General features: G+C 39.9%; 1 long non-coding RNA gene across 1 annotated transcript; it reads right to left on the bottom strand.

The window, feature by feature from the left end:
• Positions 1-9,180: 9,180 nt before the first annotated feature.
• LOC129743633 (uncharacterized) lies at positions 9,181-10,276 on the bottom strand. Its single transcript, XR_008736629.1, has 3 exons — positions 10,079-10,276; positions 9,497-9,637; positions 9,181-9,437 (listed from the first exon to the last, which is right to left on the bottom strand). It is a non-coding gene; the product is annotated as an uncharacterized LOC129743633 (long non-coding RNA).
• Between the last annotated feature and the right edge of the window lie 11,773 nt (positions 10,277-22,049).

The raw sequence follows: 22,049 nt of genomic DNA, 5'->3' as shown, positions 1-22,049 counted from the left end.
CCTATCCGTTCCTACGGTTCGTACGGTCTCTACGGTTTGTACGATTCCTACAATTTCTAAGGTTCGTACGGTTCCTACAGTTCGTTCGATTCCTACTGTTCATACGATTTGTATGATTCGTACGGTTGATAAGGTTCATCCGGTTCCTACGTTTCAAAAGGTTCCTATACGGTTTGTACGGTTCATTCGGATCCAACAGTTAGTACGGTTTAAAAAAAACGAAAAACTCAGTGAAACTGCAGGTTTCTTTGAAGAGATCTAAATTCTACTTAAGACTAAAGCGAACATCTTTCAAGAGTTGAATGGCTAGCATCGTACTGATGCTAACACCACCAGCCCCTAGAAAGAGTACTATGTATGCCGTGGCCGAGACTTGATCTCATGACCTCTGGCTTAGAAGACTAGAACGCTGTCCTCTAGACCATGGTCGGCGGCAACTCGCGCAAAGCGCTCCACGGCAATACTCATTTGTTCTTTCTACACCAGCAATCATCATCCCCTCTACTGTCACTATTAACGATTCACGGGTTGGTAGTCCGTTCCTACGGTTCGAACGGTTCATGCAGTTTTTACAGTTCGAACGGTTCCTACGGTTTCTTCGGTTCGTACGGTTCCTACGGTTTCTACGGTTCATACGATTCGTACGGTTATTACGGTTCGTACGGTTCCTACGGTTCCTACTGTTCGAACGGTTCCTACGGTTTCTACGGTTCGTACGGTTCCTACGATTTCTATGGTTCGTACGGTTCATACGGTTCCTACGGTTTCTACGGTTCGTACGGTTCATGCGGTTCATACGGTTCCTACGGTTTCTTCGGTTCGTACGGTTCCTACGGTTCGTACGGTTTCTACGGTTCGTACGGTTATTACGGTTCGTACGTATTATATCCTGCTAAAACGGGGTTTTCGTGACACAGAAATGATAAGACGGGTGTTCAGGTTAATAGCCAGAATAGAAGTGACTGTATTATTCTTGATTCATACCTTACAAAGCTCCAGGTTTCTCTCAGAGAATGTCTCTTTAAGATATTCACTCTTTTCGATAGGGATTGTTCAATTTCCCGAAAGCGCTTACACGCTAAATCTGGTTATATCAACTTCTCCATCCATTAAGCAAAAACAATATGTTAAACAAAACTTATCCAACAATATCGAAAGCATGTCTTCGAACATGCATTAGTAAAGGCGTAACTTAAAAAAAACACTTCTTGAAAAAGATAAAATTGAGACTAATCCATCTAGTAATATTCAAAATCCGATTTTCGACGCTTCTTCAAAATCCTGGCTGATCTTCTGACTACTGGTATTAATGAGTCAATGCCTCCCGTGTTGTCCATTTGCTCAGCGTTGTTGTATATGAACGACTCTGCCGGAAAACCATAAAAATCAGAACTGGTATCAGAAGCAAACTGGTCCATTTCTTCATTCTCCTCCCTTCTTCTTTTTGAGTTATGCGATCCATTTTCAGGTGACAATGTGTTGATTTCTTCGTTGATGACAAAATTTACTGCTGCTCTCCGTTGAATCTTGGGGCCCAATTTCAGCTGGCGTCTATGCGCCAAAATTATTCTCCCGTTGATTATGACCTGTGAAATAGTATTTGAAACCTTTTTTAAAAATTTTACAGGAATCCATTTCTGAAATTCTGTTTTATTATTGTTTCTATAATAAAGAACGTTTCCTTTAGTAAGATTATCAAAAGGATCTGGATCTGGTTCGACCTTGTTTTCTTTTGGTAGAAGGCTTGGTAAAAAATTATCACTGTCTGATTCTTTTAAATGTGCTTTAAAATTACATTTGGGGTTTAATAAATCAATTAATCCTTTCGGTCTATAGCCCAGTAAACGTTCTGCCGGAAATTCTCCATCATTACCAACGCAAGTGTTTCTATAATTGAACAAAAAGTAAGCAATTTGCTCATCGGTATCTAGTTTTCTAATCCGGTGATCCAAAAGAAACTTCTTCAAAACATCCTTAATAAGACGCACCATTCTCTCCGCTTGCCCGTTGCTTTCTGGGTGATAGGGAGGACTTTTCATCACCAGGACTCCTTGCTGTTGGAAAAATCTTACAAATTCATGTGAGTTAAAAGGTGGCCCACCATCGGTTACCAAGACATCTGGAAGACCGAATCTGGCAAATATATTCATGAATATTTTCAAAACTTTTTTACAATCTGTTCCTGTTCTCATATATTCTAGCTCAATCCACTTACTGTAGCTGTCAACAATTATCAAATATACTTTTCTATCCAAATGAAAAAAATCAGCATGAATCCTGTTGAAGGGCTTTGTTGTTGGGATCCATTTGGAATAGTTGGCTGGTTTACTAACGACATTTGATTCAGTGCATAAATGACATGATTTAACAAATTCTTCAATATCTCTGTTCATACCGAACCATACCGAATAGCAAAGACCATGGTATTAAAATAACCGAACAATGAATTTCAATTTAACACTTAATTTCATCGTATTATCTAAATATTTTTCGACTGCGTTTAATTTTGAAACCACCATTATTTTTAAAGTCACCGTGAAAAACATTGTTAATTCAAAATATTTCATAGTTTACGAAAATGACAGAAGGACAGTATCACCATAATTTTCTTGTGATAATGATTGTTACAATGTACTTCATGGTAAAATGTAAATCCAAACCAAAAAGAACATGGTAAATTTTTGCTTTTTTTACACACTTTCAAATCATCGTGTAGAGATTCGTGTTTGTGCGCGCCATTTTTGCAAACAATTTTTGCGGTCAACTTTCATGATTTCGGACAGAATATTTTAGATGGTGAGTAGTGTTTTAAACTGATAACGTTTTTTCGAATTGTATTTTTTAAACATATTTTCTTCCTCTAGATGCTGATCCACGGCTTTAACAAAATGCCCGGGAGGACGATTGGCGGAGCCAGCAGAGGAAAACGAGCCGCCAAAAATTTGCTGTATCCGCCCATCTACGTGAAGGAAGGACAATCTCGCGAAGGATCCGGTTCTACTGGGTTTGCTGTCGCATATGCAGGCTGCATGAAAAGTGGCTTCCGGTCCACCAAGGAAAAGAACACGCAGTACTTGCGGCAGGTTGGAGCTGTGCTGATAACACATAGAACGGGTTCCGATCGTGGTGAAGGTATTAATCAAAGTGTAAAAAAATAGCGGAAAATTGTGAAATTTTTTAGAAAAAGTTTTTAAAATTATAGTGATTTCCTTACAACTTCAATACATATGCAAATAAGTATGTTGTATATTATTTTGAATTTTGTTTTATTTTTTTAACAAGGGATTTTGCAATAATTCAATCTTAATTAATCAGTTTGCTTAAGTTATTACTCTTTTTAAGGAATATTGTTCATGATTGATCGTGCTTTGTAATAAATGTAAGCCTAGTTTATTAAATGCACGACTTATCGTGAATAAAATTCCTTGAAAAGAGTGATAACTTGAGCAAACTATTCCAATTGATCATTAAAAACCATGAAATTTCACGGTTAGAACTATATTTACACACCATAGAAAAACCTAGATTTCCAGCTTCGTTAGAAAAATGGAAATAAACGTATTTTCATGGTTTTATTATGAAAAAGTGGAAGCTGTTATGACAATGAACTTCATATTTTTGAGCTTCCGAATGTATGGGAAATCGCCATTTTTTTCATGGTCACGCTGCATAACAATACCCCTTTTTCATGGTTATTTTCGCCAAAACAGTGAAATGTATGGTCGGAAACTATGAATTCCAATGTGCATTCACGGTATAGTGGACGATAATAAGCATTGTGTAAACCATTAAATTTATGGTTTGTGAATATGGAATTCATGGTTTTTTCATTGTACAATTCTATTCGGGCAATAAACCGTTCTACGAGCTAATTGCTTGAGCTTACTTATTCCCAAGTGATTGGAATGAAGCATTTTAAGGACTTGTTGCCTTAAACAGGACGGAATTATCACCCTATCCTGAAACAACAAACATCCTTCAACTTGTTCTAACTCCTGATGAGCAGAATACACATTTTTAAATTGTTTTTCCAACCGTTTTGGCCAACCTTTTTCCAAGTATTCCAATATTTTGGAAGTAAAATTATCCCTTTTTGTTTCCCGAGCGATTTGTTTGTAGTCCAAAGGAAATTCTTCAGTAAAATTTAAATTCTTTACAAAAACTTTGTCCAATTCTTTAGGCACCTCTTGATCTTCTGGGAATCGGGAGCAAAAATCAGCATTTCCCAATTTAGCTGATGGTCTATAATATATTTCATAATCGTAAATAGCAAGTTCCAATAAGTATCTTTGTAACCTTGTTACCGAAATAGCATTCTAACTATGGCTAACTATGGCTAAAGCCTCTAAGTGCAGAATTGGATATTTCTTTTGGGCCGTGTTTAAAGTGAATGATGTGAAACTTATTGGTTTTTCCTCACCTTCAACAACATGAGATATTACACCTCCAAGACCATATGTACAGGCATCCGTAACAACAACAATTGGTTTAGCTGGATATTCCAATATTCCAATAAACTGGGCTTTAACAATAATTGTTTACAAAATTGGAAAACTTTTTCACACTCACAATCCCACTTATATGGAGTATCTTTTTTTAGTAAAGTACATAATCGATGTAGTTTTGAAGATAAGTTTGGTATAAATTTAGAATAAAATGTTAGAAGACCTAGAAAAGCTTTCAGTTCAGAGACATTGCTAGGAGATTTTGCTTCCCGAATAGTTTTAACCTTTTCAGGACAAGGTAGTAATCCTTTATCTGTAAGAATATGTCCAAGATATCCCGAATAGAACAGAACCATGATAAAACATTCATTTTCCAATGAATTTAAATGTGACTTTGTACTTCATGGTAAAAAGAACATCCGAGCGTTATTCAAGAATTTAAACACTCCTAGTTTTTCGTGTAACTCGATATTTTGACAGCCGCGGCACGTGTTTTTTTTTCGTCCTCGGTCGGTAAAGTATTTTTTAATGAAATTCTTATCATCAAAATCTTCGGAGACGGCCGCAGGTGAGTTCATATCATAAATTACAGAACAAAAATATGTTGACAATCATTTTTATTTCCAATTCTAGCAAAATGAATCCTCTCCAACACACTTGCAGTAGTAGCATATTATGCGATTGGATGGATGCCGGGAGTCGCTAATGGATGCGAGTGCGAATGCCAGCGCGGCGGCAAGTCTCAGGCCTGCCAGCGAATGACCAATGAGTGATAAAATGTACGTATAAGTGTTGAAAATGAGTGTTTAATAAATAAATGAATCAACTTATTCGTTTTTAAATAAAATCAATCAACGAAAATGATGACAACCCAAAAAACAAGTAAAAAAATCGCACCATGAGCAAAAATTTTTATTTCAGTGGGTAAACAATCAAAATCATCGGATTGTCATGGTTTTATTGTGAAAAACTGGAAGCTGAAAGAACCATGAACTTAATATTTTTCAGCTTTCCAATGTATGGAAAATCGCCATTTTTTTCATGGTCACGCTGCATAACAATACCCCTTTTTCATGGTTATTTTCGTCAAAACTATGAAATGTATGGTCGAAAAATATGAATTTCAATGTGCATTCACGGTATCGAGGACGATTATAATCATTGTGTAAACCATGCAATTTATGGTCTGTGAACATGGAATTCATGGTTTTTTCACGGTGCAATCCTATTCGGGATGGTAACTGTTTTACAAAAAACTTGCATTTCTTTTTACTAACTTTTATATTTGCCTTAGAAAGTCTTTCTAAGACCAAAAAAAGTTTGCTTTTGCAGTCTTCTAAGTTTTTACCCGAAATTAATAGGTCATCCAAATAACAACATACAAAATCCAATCCTAGCAAGATTTGATCCATCACCTTTTGAAAAATCGAAGCTGAAGATGCTGCTCCTTGAGGTAATCTGTTGTATGAGTACAGTCCCTTTATAGTATTTATAATCATAAACTTCCTTGATTTTTGAGAAAGCTCCAATTGAGTATATGCTCCTGCCAAATCTAGCGAACAAAATATTTTTGATCCGGCAAGTTTTGCAAAAATGTCTTGAGCAAGGGGTAACGGGTAAGTATTCGGTACTATAACTTTGTTTATAGACACTTTACAATCTATTACTAGCCTTATTTCTTGGTCTTTCTTTATAACAACCACAACTGGTGAAGCCCATTCACTAACCTCAACCGGTGTAATTATATTATCTTTTTCTAGTTCCTGTAGATGCTCCAAAACTTTGTTACGCAATCGTAAGGGAACCTCATACGCTTTTTTGAAAATAGGAGTCGTATCTTTCAAAACCAAATCGCCTTTAAAACCCACGATAGGCTTGGACATGTCTGTGCAGACCGGTCCGGAGCTCCGAAGCCCGGAAGTAGAACCAGAGAGTCTACTGTTCACGAACTACCGGGAGAATCACACACGCTACTCGACTCGCTCGCTCGCTAGCCGACTCACTGACTGACTGCGTACACGCTTGTGACGAATAACGCAGTGCCGATTTAATCCATTCACACATCCCACTCCTATCCCAAACGAAATAACATTAATAAAATTACTAATAGACTGTAATAAAATCGCTTCTTTTTATAAAGTTTTTAATAAAATGTGATAATGAAAACAGAGAGACGTTACAGAACAATTTGAAATACCGATTCAGGAACACTCCTCTTCTTGGCTTCCGCCATGTTTCCTATCAATAAATATATGTGAAGTAGGTATGAAGAGCTTACGCTTTTGTGCGTTGTCGATGCTTACCTATCTTCAGAATAGGGGTAGGCTTTTTAGCGGCACGTTATCTAAATATACGGGAAAATTGTGCCTTAAGCGTCAATTGTTCCAAAAATGCAAACAATGTCAAAACTGAAATAACAATTTCCATAACACTGCCTATGGCTGAATCTTTTCTGAATTTCAATTAATTGCCTCCCTGAATTAACAAGAAACCACGTTGTATAAAATTTTGAAATCAAACAAGAAACTCAAAATTACTGTTTAATCTGAAATACCACAAATTATTCTCTGTTCATTAAGGTCAATTTTATTTTCCATAAATAGTGCATTTTGTTCCAATTTACCTTCCTCCAGTGCTCACCTAGAAAAGCTAGTTTCTTACAGTAATGCATGAAGTATTGGTAATAGAACTTCTTCTCTGTGCTTTTGACAAAATTCGAACCAATGTACTGGAAACAATATTTGGTCAGTTATCCTGAATGAAACTGCAGTTGTCAAAGAAATAAACGTTCTTTCTTTCCATTCGGACAGGATTTTTTTTGCCGTTCTCTAAACTCGCCTAACCCTTTTCAATTATTTTTTTCCATGCTGCTCTCTCGACTCACCTGATTATTTATTTGATCAGACACCAAAATTGTCCTCTCAAGACACTCTCCAGTTTATTCCTTAAATGAAGAAGCTGTCTTTACGAATTTTGTTTATCAATGCAGTCCTGTCAACTCACTTTAAATAAAAAAAAACATTTGTGCTGTTATCTCTTAAATGTGTACATTTGTGATTGTTTAGTTCAAGCTTCTTGAAGCCTTCCTCTCGACACGCCTTTTCCTAGTTTCAAAGTTTCTTCTTGACTTGCATCATAGTTGAATCTTTTATTAAACTGTTTTCTTAACTCGCTTGATTTTCAAATTTATATGATATTGTGGTTGTCCTTATATGATAGCTTCCAGAATCGACTCATAATTAAATCTTATCTCAAGCTGTTCTCTCAACTCGCTTGATATTCAATTTGATAAGATATTCCAGTTCGTCCAACTTTTTTTTACAAATTCCAAGCTGTCTTCTCGACTCGCTTTAAATTTCTGATCATCAATTTGATGAGATATGTCCTCTCGACTCGCTCAATTTCCAATTATTTCTTTTTCTAGCTGCTTGATTCCCCACAAGATAAAACATTTAGACTCTCCTTCATTTCGCCTTCTGATTTCAAGCTATCCTCTCAACCCGTTTGAAAATATCGATACTTTCAGGCTGTTCTCTCATCTCGCATTTCAATTGTAAGCTGTCTTCTCAATTTGCATGAAGTTTCTATCGATACGTTCAGGCTGTCTTCTCAACTCGCCTTTCGTTTTCAAGTTGTCCTCTCAACTAACTTGAAAATTCTATCGATACTTTCAAGCTGTCCTCTCAACTTGCCTTTCAATTTCAAGCTGTCCTCTCAACTCGCTTGAAATTTTTATCGATACTTTCAGGCTGTCCTCTCAACTCGCCTTTCAATTTCAAGCTGTCCTCTCAACTCGCTTGAAATTTCTATCGATACTTTCAGGCTGTCCTCTCAACTCGCCTTTCAATTTCAAGCTGTCCTCTCAACTCGCTTGAAATTTCTATCGATACAATCAGGCTGTCCTCTCAACTCGCCTTTCAATTTCAAGCTGTCCTCTCAACTCGCTTGAAATTTTTATCGATTATTTCAGGCTGTTCTCTCAACTCGCCTTTCGATTTCAAGCTGTCCTCTCAACTCGCTTGAAATTTTTATCGATACGTTCAAGCTGTCCTCTCAACTCGCCTTTCAATTTCAAGCTGTCCTCTCAACTCGCTTGAAATTGTGAACATGATCAAGCTGTCCTCTCGACTTATTCTTATTTCAGCTTAATTAATTTTTCTTATCGATTTTTGTTTCGGTGTTATTTCATTACCCGTTTATTTTCACTAAAAGTAATTTATCAACTACGGCACTATATTTTCCTTTTTCCTTCACTTCAACTTGTCACAACCCGAATAGAAAAACATTATGAAAACACCACGAATTTCATTTTCACTCTACCGTGGATTTAATGGTTGTCACCATGAATATCACGGTACATGAAACCATGATTTCACTGTCAAACTCATTGTTTTCAACCATGGTATTCATGGTTTTGGCCAAAACTACCATGAAAAAAGGGGGTTGTTAAGCAACTTAACAATGAAAAAATCAACTTTTTCCCATACATTTGGAAACACAAAACGATGAAGTTTATGGCTTCTACAGCTTCCAATTTTCTTAACCATACTGTGAAATTCACTGTTATCCCTTGAATTTTAATCGTTCGAAGATTATGAACATCAATGTTGATTCATAGTTTATCAAGAATGTCGGGACCGTGAAATTACATGGTTTTATTTGATGTTTTCATTTGTTTTTTATTGTTTATATTTCCTCTTAAAATAAAAAAATGAACTGGTTTTATTCGTTTGCATTTTTTATTTAAATTTTTGGATTGTTTTCAAAGAACTCACTTTTCACATGCTAAATTTTCTACATGCACTAAAACACAACACCGGTGACTTTTTAGCCCCTTCTTCACACCAGTCCCTGGGATACGGATAATTTTTTTTGCCATCTTCCGGTACTAGATGGCCACCAATCCGTTCGATTCGGGTTTGTCTTTGAAGTCTATCCTGTCCATAAGCCATTTTGTGCTGCCACTGGGGAACTTCGCTTTTTTGTCAGTATCTAAAATAAAAGAAATATCTATAAGTTTAATTATCCAATTGAAAAATGAAAGCACTTACCAGCATTACCGTATAGGTAAATTGTGATCCTTATCCGGCCAGAATGATAGCGGAAATGTCTAGATTTGCTGGTTTCGAAGGCGCAAACCACGAACCAATTCTAAGAAAAAATGGCGTTTGTGTGATCGAGAAAAAATTTCTCTACACGAAAAATTATAAATGTGTAAAAGAAGCAAATATTTAACAATGTTGTATTGGTATGGATCTGCATTTTACCATGAATAACACTGTAACAGTAATAATCACAAGGATATTAATGTGATACCGTGCTTCTGACATATTTAGCAATTATGAAATATTTTGGAAAAATGGTATAATTCACGGTGACTTCGAAAATTATAGTGATTTCATCATTGGAGTTCATAGATAGATATTTAGAATTTACGATAAAGTTTATTGTTCAATTGAAAATCATTGTTTTCTCATATTATTATCATGGTCTTGGCTACTAGGGAAGATACATTTCACATCATTTACTCATTTATCAGTTTTTTTCTAAAACGGCTCATTAATAAACTGTTTGATTTTTAATCTGGTCGATGAAAATTAATTAAGCGTGAATCGTTCATCGCGTTTGTTTACCTTTTACGGTTCGACTTTTTTTTTTTTATAATTTCTCGTTTTAAAAGGTTAACAAGAAATTACCGGTCACGGTCGCCAAATGTGCAGACCGGTCCGGAGCTCCGAAGCCCGGAAGTAGAACCAGAGAGTCTACTGTTCACGAACTACCGGGAGAATCACACACGCTACTCGACTCGCTCGCTCGCTAGCCGACTCACTGACTGACTGCGTACACGCTTGTGACGAATAATGCAGTGCCGATTTAATCCATTCACACAATGTCCTTATCGAATACCCTAGGAAACTTACTTATTATTTCCTGCACAATTTTCTCCTCTTTTATCGAATTGACGTTCAACCTCGGAGCAGATGATTTGGCAAAAAGGTTTCTCCAGCCGTCGCAGAACACATCCAGCCATGTTCGACCCATCAAAGGCCCGAACTCATTACAGCATCTTAACACCACCAGGTCAACGTGTTGATTAATCCCGTTCAGCTCTACGTAAACATTTAGCTTCCCCAAAACATTAAGTTTCTTCCCATCAATAACTACTAGACGCATATGGCAGGGTGTTAACTCATGATTTTTAAAGATTTTATAGAAAATATTTTCCGAAATTACACTCTCGGCCGAACCACAGTCTATTTCCATTGTTAAAAGATGTTTATCAACCAAAGCTTCGATGTAGCAAGGTCTATTAATTTTATTAATTGAAGATATCATAAGACAAGACGCCTCATCACTATCGGAACTTGAACTCAGATCAATTTTGAGACGTTTAAATAATCCTGAAGTAGACGGTTGCGGATCAGATGAATCAATATACTTAACATCTTGGGCTACGACGGTTAAGACGATAGCAATATTCACGGGTATGTCCTTTTTTATTACAAAAGGAACATTCAAAAACAGGTTTATTTCTGTGGGATCTATTTCTAGTATCAAAACGTACAACCCGATCTCTGCTATTACTCCTGCTACGACTTCTAAAATTTCTTCTCATTTGGAATTTATCCTCTCGTCGGCCCAAACGCGCAACTACACTCAATCTGTTTTCATCATTATTTAACTTACGCATCTTTTCAATTGTTTGTTCATTACTAATTAACATCTTTTCAGCTTTACTCGAAGTTAAATTCTCCTCGCTAAACATTCTACTTTGCAGTTGCTTATCATAAGCTCCAATTACTAGCATCCCGAATAGCAAAGACCATGGTATTACTGTAACCGAACAATGATTTCCAATGTAACTATGAACTTCATCGTAATATCCCCATCTCTGTTAACCACTTTACTCATCGTATTTCAGTATTTTTCTTATGATTTTCAATGTTACAGTGTTTTTCATGGTAAAATCAAAATTCGAACAATGGTAAACGGTAAACTTTAGCTCTTTTAACACATTCCTTTTTTTTTCGTGTAGAAAATTTTTCCATCCAATACGCGCCATTTTTTTTCGAGCTTGCAGTCGGAACTTATTATTACGGACAATAATCAGGACGAAATAATCAGGTCCCCTCCAGGAACAAAAGTGAAAATCATCGAACCAGAAGGCGATGGCACGTATTCCGAGGATAGCGGTAAGTTATTTTTTTATAAAAGCAGATTTTAACATGAATTAACATGAAATTTGTTTTCTTCCAGAGGCAGAATTCCGCAGCTTCAGATGGGGTCGCTTGCAATGCCCCACTTGGATCAGATAGAGATCCACAACACAACCCGTGCTAGAATACTCGCACATCCGGAGCCTGGGGCAAGAAATGCTGGAGCCGTCTTCCAGAATGGTTGAGCAGGAGGTGCAGAAGAGATTTAACAATTAGTGTCAATGAGTGTATCACAGTGCATTATACATTTTGTTTTATTTATCCCCGGATCATGAAGCGGGAGAAGTCAAGTGTTAATAGTTAATTGAATAAATAATTAATTTAATTGACTCCATTCGATTAAATTCAACCATTTTATGAAAATGATGACATCCAAAAATAACAATAAATATCCACCATGAGCAAAGATTTTATTTACAGCGGTTTAACATTTAAAATCATCGGATTTTCATGGTTTTACTATGAAAAATTGGAAGCTGTTATAACCATGAACTTTATATTTTTGGGCTTCCGAATGTATGGAAAATCGCCATTTTTTTCATGGTCACGCTGCATAACAATACCCCTTTTTCATGGTTATTTTCGTCAAAACGATGAAATGTATGGTCGAAAAATATGAATTTCAATGTGCATTCACGGTATCGAGGACGATAATAATTAATGTGAAAACCGAATAATTTATGGTTCGTGAACATGGAATTCATGGTTTTTTCATCATACTTTTCTATTCGGGATGTCACGAATAAAACGATCTTTCATCGCACCGAAATTGCAATCTTCGGCCGCTTGCTTGATCGAAAGAATAAAATCGATCGCTTTTTCGTCTGATCTTTGCCGTCTTGTCCAAAATTCACTGCTTACTAATAACTCAGAGTCTGTTTTATCATAGTACTTTTGTAATTCATCAATAATTTCTTTATACGTCAAAGCTTTAATATCTCTTCCCGGAAAAAGAGACTTCACTCTAGAATAAACTTCTGTTCCGCAGACTGCGAGAAAAGAAGTTTTATACTTCGCCTCTGCGTAATTATTATGAATAAACAACCATTCGAGTTGTTCCACATATTGACTGAACGAAATAGATCCGGGAATAAAAGGTTCGGTTGTCGTTGAAAGTGCCATAACGCTAGACAAAAAATTGCCTGACGAAAAAGTTGACTAGTCTCCACGGACAAAAGCAAAATGAAATCGCTTAACACCAAACAGTTTTCAGCAGCTCAACCTGAATCCTTTTCGTCTCAGTCAGCAAACACCGCCCAGTATTGGTGCCTTCACCCTATAGCGTTATCCAAAATTCACCACTAACACTCAATGTGGACCGGATGTGGGGAATAAGCACTCAGATGATTCAGGTCGTGAGTGACTCGCACTTAAAGCTTCCAAATTTAGATATACGATCCAGGCGCTCCTGCCATAAAAAAAACTTCTCCGCTGAACTGTGTAGTAAAATCCTCTCCGGTTATCGCAAGCCAAAGCAAAATGGCGATTTCAACTCGCTTTAACAAAGCACTTGATGAGTTAACCAAAAAAAAAAAAAAGGCAAATGGCGTTTCCACAATCGAAACCTCGTGTTTCCACAATCGAAACCTCGTTTTTCGCCTGCTTTACCAACTTCTATGCTTTTCCAAGTACCAATGCTCGTTTTAATGTTTTTTTTTTCAAAAGAAATCACTTTCGAGCTGGCTTAAAATGGAAAGAACCCGTATACAATTTACAACAAAATCACTTTCTATCCTAACTTGTAGCAACCAAAGCCGTATCCACTTGTAGAGAACTATGAAATCACCAATCGTACCGTCTTTTAAAAAAACCGTAAAATTCACTTTTTTTTAGAAAAAGGAAATTACTTCGTCAAAAAAAAAAAAAACACGATTTGTGATAAAATTCACTATTGGAAGAAAAAAAATTTCATCCACGTCGCCAATATTATATCCTGCTAAAACGGGGTTTTCGTGACACAGAAATGATAAGACGGGTGTTCAGGTTAATAGCCAGAATAGAAGTGACTGTATTATTCTTGATTCATACCTTACAAAGCTCCAGGTTTCTCTCAGAGAATGTCTCTTTAAGATATTCACTCTTTTCGATAGGGATTGTTCAATTTCCCGAAAGCGCTTACACGCTAAATCTGGTTATATCAGTACGGTTCCTACTGTTCGAACGGTTCCTACGGTTTCTACGGTTCGTACGGTTCCTACGGTTCGTACGGTTCCTACGGTTTCTGTGGTTCGTACGTTTCGTACGGTTCCTACGGTTTCTACGGTTCCTACGGTTCCTACGGTTCATACGGTTCCTACGGTTTATACGGTTCGTACGGTTCCAACGGTTTCTACGGTTCCTACGGTTCCTTCGGTTTCTACGGTTCGTTTCCTACGGTTCATACGGTTCGTACGATTTCTACGGATCGTACGGTTCCTACGGTTCATACGGTTCCTACGGTTTCTTCGGTTCGTACGGTTCCTACGGTTTCTACGGTTCATACGATTCGTACGGTTATTAAGGATCGTACGGTTCCTACGGTTCCTACTGTTCGAACGGTTCCTACGGTTTCTACGGTTCGTACGGTTCCTACGATTTCTATGGTTCGTACAGTTCCTACGGTTCGTACGGTTCCTACGGTTTCTACGGTTCCTACGGTTCCTACGGTTCATACCCAAGTAACCAAAAGTCACATAGTTACTTAATCGTGTACACTAAAAGTTCACATTTGGCTGAGTAAAAGGTATTCGAGAGAAATGATAACCGATTCTCGTAAGTGCTCAATTTGTACTTCTGGACGAACATGAATAGTCCCTAGAAGTATCATAGTTCATGTTTGTGCGTTCTAAGTGACTTGTGTAGTTTGAATATCAATTTCAACCCTCGTACCTTCTAATGAACTCCTTACGAACTTTTTGGTTCCATTCTGGATTCCTAACGAACTTTTTGGTTCCATTCTGAACTCCCAACGAACTTATTGGTTCTATTCTGAACTTCTATGGAACTCCATGTGTATTGAATTTTGTCGATAACTTTTCGATGGTTTTTAACACTCTCCTGAAAACTTTTCGGAGTTGTTCTCAATTTTTAACAGCGAATGTTATATGGATTATTCGGGAAATAAAGAAGCTCATAATTTGAACAAAATTTGGCTTAGGGAAAAGAATCACGACGTAAACTCTAGCAACATCATTAATCTATCACAGGGTCATACATCATAATCATTAAAAGTATAGTTTTTTTCACCAAAGGAACATAATAGTTTGATAATTTATTTACATTTTGTTTTGAAAATTTTCTTTATTTATATTCCACACACCGAATTTCCTTGATTGTTTCTTTAGAAGAAAAATTGTCACAGTAGAAACAGAGCAACACCTCCGCACCTACAGCAAGGTCGTCACTGGCTGACACGGATGGTTTAATGCGACCGGAAGCACACATAATATACCAACCGTTTACTTGGTTTGTTACTGCTGAGAATAATCAAATATATACATCTTTTCCGTTTTTTTTTTTCAGATCTATTTTGAAAAACAGCGATTTTAGTCTCCAATCAAGAATCTAAAATTTGCAAAATAATCGTTAGTGGTACAAAAAAAAAAAAAAACAAAACAATATACAAATTTGAAATACCGTACTTCTTCACGAGCTCCATTTGGCATTCCATTTATTTTTTTCGATACTGATTCCGCAGCACTTTTATCGCAAGGATTATTCCTTCTTTCAAAGAAAAAGTAAGGCACACAAATCATTAAAAGTAGAATAAAATTTAAATAAACTTAGTTTGATTTCGAATCGTGCAGGTCTTGTTTGAAAAAATGTTATGCATAATTTGTTGAAAACAAATGTTTACATTTTTAAATTTAGCCTGCTTAGAAAAAGTGAAAACTTTAAATAGATGTTTTTAATAACATCAATTTTAGCATTGGCCATGGTACAGCGGTAGCGTGTTCAGTTCTCACTACGTAGGTCCAGGTTCAAATCTTCGAACATGCTAATAATTTAAAGTAAGTATGAAATGAATTTAGAAAACAGTTAAAATTAGCCTACAACAGATTTGAGAGTTGATAGATTTCAAAGTACGTAAAAAGTGAACGCTATGTTTTTTTTCCATTTTTCTCTTTACTGAAAGTTTCATGCAAAGGCTGAATAGCCTTCTACTCAGCTTTGATTATAGAAATTGAAAGTGTGGATAAGAACTTAAATTTTCAGCTGAATAGAATACTATACAGCCTTCGAGAAGGGCTGAGTAAGCTTTTAAGAGACTGTTTTATGGAACTTTTGGTTACTTGGGTACGGTTCCTACGGTTTATACGGTTCGTACGGTTCCAACGGTTTCTACGGTTCCTACGGTTTCTACGGTTCGTTTCCTACGGTTCATACGGTTCGTACGATTTCTACGGATCGTACGGTTCCTACGATTCATACGGTTCCTACGGTTTCTTCGGTTCGTACGGTTCCTACGGTTCGTACGGTTTCTACGGTTCCTACGGTTCGTACGGTTCTTACGGTTCGTACGGTTCCTACGGTTCCTACGGTTCCTACGGTTCGTACGGTTCCTACGATTTCTACGGTTCCTACGGTTCGTACGGTTTCTACGGTTCGTACGGTTCCTTCGGTTTCTACGGTTCGTTTCCTACGGTTCATACGGTTCGTACGATTTCTACGGATCGTACGGTTCCTACGGTTCATACGGTTCCTGCGGTTCGTACGGTTCTTCGTACGGTTCGGACAGTTTCTACAGTTCGGACGGTCCATAGGAATCCTTCGGTTCCTACGGTTCGTACGGTTCTTACCGTTTCTACGGTACGGTTCTAACGGTTTCTACGGTTCGTACGGTTCCTGCGGTTCGTACGGTTCCTACGGTTCGTACGGTTCATACGGTTCCTACGGTTTCCACGGTTCGTACGGTTCCTACGGTTCGTACGGTTCCTACGGTTCGTACGGTTCCTACGGTTCCTATGGTTTTAACGGTTCGTAGGTTTCATACGGTTCCTACGGTTCGTACGGTTTATACTGTTCCTACGGTTCCTACGGTTCCTACGGTTCGTACGGTTCGTACGGTTCATACGGTTCATTCGGTTCATACGGTTCGTACGGTTTCTACGGTTTCTACGGTTCGTACGGTTCCTACAGTTCCTATTGTTTTAACGGTTCGTAGGTTTCATACGGTTCCTACGGTTCGTACGGTTTATACTGTTCCTACGGTTCATACGATTCCTACGGTTTCTTCGGTTCGTAAGGTTCCTACGGTTTCTACGGTTCCTACGGTTCGTACGGATCTTACGGTTCCTACGGTTTCTTCGGTTTGTACGGTTCCTACAGTTTCTACGGTTCCTCGGGTTCCTACGGTTCGTACGGTTTCTACGGTTCGTACGATTCATACGGATTCTACGGTTCGTACGGTTCCTACGGTTCATACGGTTTCTACGGTATGTACGTCCGTACGGTTCCTACGGTTCCTGCGGTTCTTACGGTTTCTACGGTTCCTACGGTTCGTACGGTTCCTACGGTTCCTACGGTTTCTACGGTTTCTACGGTTCGTACGATTCATTCGGTTCCTTCGGTTCCTACGGTTCCTACGGTTCTTACGGTTCCTACGGTTCGTACGGATCTTACGGTTCCTACGGTTTCTTCGGTTTGTACGGTTCCTACGGTTTCTACGGTTCCTCGGGTTCCTACGGTTCATACGGTTTCTACGGTTCGTACGGGTCCTACGGATTCTACGGTTCGTACGGTTCCTACGGTTCATACGGTTTCTACGGTATGTACGTCCGTACGGTTCCTACGGTTCCTGCGGTTCTTACGGTTTCTACGGTTTCTACGGTCCGTACGATTCATTCGGTTCCTTCGGTTCCTACGGTTCCTACGGTTCCTACGGTTCGTACGGTTCCTACGGTTTCTACGGTTCCTACGGTTCGTTCGGTCCCTACGGTTCGTACGGTTCCTACGGTTCGTACGTTTCCTACGGTTTCTACGATTCATACGGTTCATACGGTTTCTACGGTTCGTACGTCCGTACGGTTCCTACGGTTTGTACGGTTTCTGCGGTTCGTACGGTTCATACGGTTCATAGGTACATACGGTTCCTACGGTTCGTACGGTTCCTACGGTTCGTACGGTTCCTACGGTTCGTACGGTTCGTTCGGTCCCTACGGTTCGTACGGTTCCTACGGTTCGTACGGTTCCTACGGTTTCTACGGTTCGTACGGTTCATACGGTTCCTACGGTTCCTACGGTTTCTATGGTTCGTACGGTTTTCACGGTTTCTACGGTTTCTACGGTTCGTACGGTTCCAACGGTTCATACGGTTCGTACGGTTTCTACGGTTCGTACGGTTCCTACGGTGCATACGGTTCCTACGGTTCCTACGGTTCGTACGGTTCCTACGGTTTGTACGGTTCCTACGGTCCCAACGGTTAGTACGATTCGTACGGTTTCTACGGTTTGTACGGTTCGTACGGTTCCTACGGTCCCAACGGTTCGTACGGTTCCTACGGATTGTACGGTTCCTACGGTTTCTACGGTTTGTACGGTTCTTACGGTCCCAACGGTTAGTACGATTCGTACGGTTTCTACGGTTTGTACGGTTCGTACGGTTCCTACGGTCCCAACCGTTCGTACGGTTCCTACGGATTGTATGGTTCCTACGGTTTCTACGGTTCGTACGATTCGTACGGTTTCTACGGTTCATACGGTTCCTACGGTTTCTACGGTTCTTACGGTTCCCACGGTTCGTACGGCTCTTATATACGGTTCCTACGGTTCGCACGGTTCATACGTTTCCTACGGTTTCTTCGGTTCGTACGGTTCCTACGGTTAGTACGGTTCCTACGGTTTCTTCGGTTCGTACGGTTCCTACGGTTCGTACGGTTCCTACGGTTTCTACGGTTCGTACGGTTCATACGGTTCGTACGGTTCCTACGGTTTCTACGGTTCGTACGGTTTCTACGGTTCGTACGGTTTCTGCGGTTCGTACGTCTGTATGGTTCCTACGGTTCTTTCGGTTCCTGCGGTTCGTACGGTTCGTACGGTTCGCACGATTCGTACGGTTTGTACGGTTCCTATGGTTTATACGGTTCTTACGGTTCATACGGTTCATACTGTTCATACGGTTCCTTCGGTTCGTACGGTTCCTACGGTTCGTACGGTTCCTACGGTTCCTATGGTTTTAACGGTTCGTAGGTTTCATACGGTTCCTACGGTTCGTACGGTTTATACTGTTCCTACGGTTCATACGATTCCTACACACAAAAATTTCGGGGCTCCACTTAGCAAAATTTCGCTGTTACTTTCCGTTAGCAAAAATATTTTTTTACTGTTGAGTTAGCAAAAAGTTGAATTTACTTGATTTTAGTAATACAAAAGGTCATTTTACTTGATTTTAGTAAAACAAAGGTTTTTCAGCCGCTTTGTTCACAGACACCAGCCGCCGCGCCAATTTGGAGGAAAATAAAAAGCTGTCGCGATTAAGAGCGGTTCCGGTTGTTCGTTGCTGGTGGTTCTTGTGGTGGCCAACTCCACGACTAAATGGTATCTGAATCGACACCGGATGCTTACAGGTAAGGTCCGATCTTAAAATGTTCAGATTTAATTTTTAAATTTAAAATTTGTGTGTTTGTTTTTTTTACCAGGTTAAAACTGCAACACGAAACCCGCAACGGCAATAAAGAAGGACCACAACTGGAAACGAGCTGCATCCGGCAAACACCCCGGTGCTGTACCTTTGATGAAGATGGCATGGGATTTCGCTAGCCAGTAGGTGCGTTCCCTGAATCGGAATTTCCGTTTTACAAAAAGTGTGATTTTTTTTAAATGTTAAAAATAAATTATAAGTGAATGAAATTTGTGTATTCTACTCAATAATCAAACATTCCCCTGATTCTCCATAGAAAAAATAACAAAACATTAAATTACGGATCCGGGCAATCTTTTTCTCCGGTTTTTGCTAAAAATTTGAGTAAAAACAGTGGCGGCTAACTTTTTTTCTCGTTTGCTAAAATTTTAGTTAAAAAATATTGCTAAATTGATTGCTAAGTTTCTAGCTGGTCAAATTTGAGCAAAATTTTGCTAAATTCCGGCCTCGAAAATTTTGTGTGTACGGATTCTACGGTTCGTACGTTTCAATCGGTTCCTACGGTTCGTACGGTTCGTACGGTTCCTACGGTTCGTATGGTTCCTACGGTTTCTACGGTTCGTACGGATCTTACGGTTCCTACGGTTTCTTCGGTTTGTACGGTTCCTACGGTTTCTACGGTTCCTCGGGTTCCTACGGTTCATACGGTTTCTTCGGTTCGTACGGTTCCTACGGATTCTACGGTTCGTACGGTTCCTACGGTTCATACGGTTTCTACGGTATGTACGTCCGTACGGTTCCTACGGTTCCTGCGGTTCTTACGGTTTCTACGGTTCGTACGGTTCGTACGGTTCCTACGATTCCTACGGTTTCTACGGTTTCTACGGTCCGTACGATTCATTCGGTTCCTTCGGTTCCTACGGTTCCTACGGTTCCTACGGTTCGTACGGTTCCTACGGTTTCTACGGTTCCTACGGTTCGTACGGTTCGTTCGGTCCCTACGGTTCGTACAGTTCCTACGGTTCGTACGTTTCCTACGGTTTCTACGGTTCATACGGTTCATACGGTTTCTACGGTTCGTACGTCCGTACGGTTCCTACGGTTCGTACGGTTTCTGCGGTTCGTACGGTTCATACGGTTCATAGGTACATACGGTTCCTACGGTTCGTACGGTTCCTACGGTTCGTACGGTTCGTTCGGTTCCTACGGTTCGTACGGTTCCTACGGTTCGTACGTTTCCTACGGTTCCTACGATTCGTACGGTTCCTACGGTTCGTACGGTTCCTACGGTTTCTACGGTTCGTACGGTTCATACGGTTCCTACGGTTCCTACGGTTTCTACGGTTCGTACGGTTTTCACGGTTTCTACGGTTTCCACGGTTCGTACGGTTCCAACGGTTCATACGGTTCGTACGGTTTCTACGGTTCGTACGGTTCCTACGGTTCCTACGGTTCCTACGGTGCATACGGTTCGTACGGTTCCTACGGTTCGTACGGTTCCTACGGTTTCTACGGTTCCTACGGTCCCAACGGTTTGTACGATTCGTACGGTTTCTACGGTTTGTACGGTTCCTACGGTTCCTACGGTCCCAACGTTTCTTACGGTTCCTACGGATTGTACGGTTCCTACGGTTTCTACGGTTTGTACGGTTCTTACGGTCCCAACGGTTAGTACGATTCGTACGATTTCTACGGTTTGTACGGTTCGTACGGTTCCTACGGTCCCAACCGTTCGTACGGTTCATACGGATTGTACGGTTCCTACGGTTTCTACGGTTCGTACGATTCGTACGGTTTCTACGGTTCATACGGTTCCTACGGTTTCTACGGTTCTTACGGTTCCTACGGTTCGTACGGCTCTTACGGTTCCTACGGTTCGCACGGTTCATACGGTTCGTACGGTTCCTATGGTTTATACGGTTCTTACGGTTCATACTGTTCATACTATTTCTTCGGTTCGTACGGTTCCTACGGTTCGTACGGTTCCTACGGTTCGTACGGTTCCTACAGTTTCTACGGTTCGTACGGTTCATACGGTTCGTACGGTTCCTACGATTTCTACGGTTCGTACGGTTCCTAGGGTTTCTACGGTTCGTACGGTTCGTATGGTTCGTACGGTTTCTGCGGTTCGTACGTCTGTATGGTTCCTACGGTTCCTTCGGTTCCTGCGGTTCGTACGGTTCGTACGGTTCGCACGATTCGTACGGTTCGTACGGTTCCTATGGTTTATACGGTTCTTACGGTTCATACTGTTCATACGGTTCCTACGGTTTCTTCGGTTCGTACGGTTCCTACGGTTCGTACGGTTCCTACGGTTTCTACGGTTCGTACGGTTCATACGGTTCGTACGGTTCCTACGGTTTCTACGGTTCGTACGGTTCCTACGGTTTCTACGGTTCCTACGGTTCGTACGGTTCCTACGGTTTCTACGGTTCGTACGGTTCATACGGTTCGTACGGTTCCTACGGTTCGTACGATCCCTACGGTTTCTACGGTTCGTACGGTTCCTACGGTTCGTACGGTTTCAACGGTTCATACGGTTCATACGGTTCATACGGTTCCTACGGTTTCTTCGGTTCGTACGGTTCCTACGGTTCGTACGGTTCCTACGGTTTCTACGGTTCGTACGGTTCGTACGGTTACTACGGTTCGTACGGTTCCTACGGTTCGTACGGTTCCTACGGTTTCTGCGGTTCCTACGGTTCCTACGGTTCTTTCGGTTCCTACGGTTTCTACGGTTCGTACGGTTCGTACGGTTCGTACGGTTCCTTCGGTTCCTATGGTTTAAACGGTTCGTAGGTTTCATACGGTTCCTACGGTTCGTACGGT

The sequence above is a fragment of the Uranotaenia lowii genome, chromosome 2 (assembly GCF_029784155.1).
Source record: "Uranotaenia lowii strain MFRU-FL chromosome 2, ASM2978415v1, whole genome shotgun sequence".
Taxonomy (NCBI): domain Eukaryota; kingdom Metazoa; phylum Arthropoda; class Insecta; order Diptera; family Culicidae; genus Uranotaenia; species Uranotaenia lowii.
The sequence above is the reverse complement of the archived record's forward strand: the minus strand, read 5'-3'. Positions and strand labels throughout refer to the sequence as shown.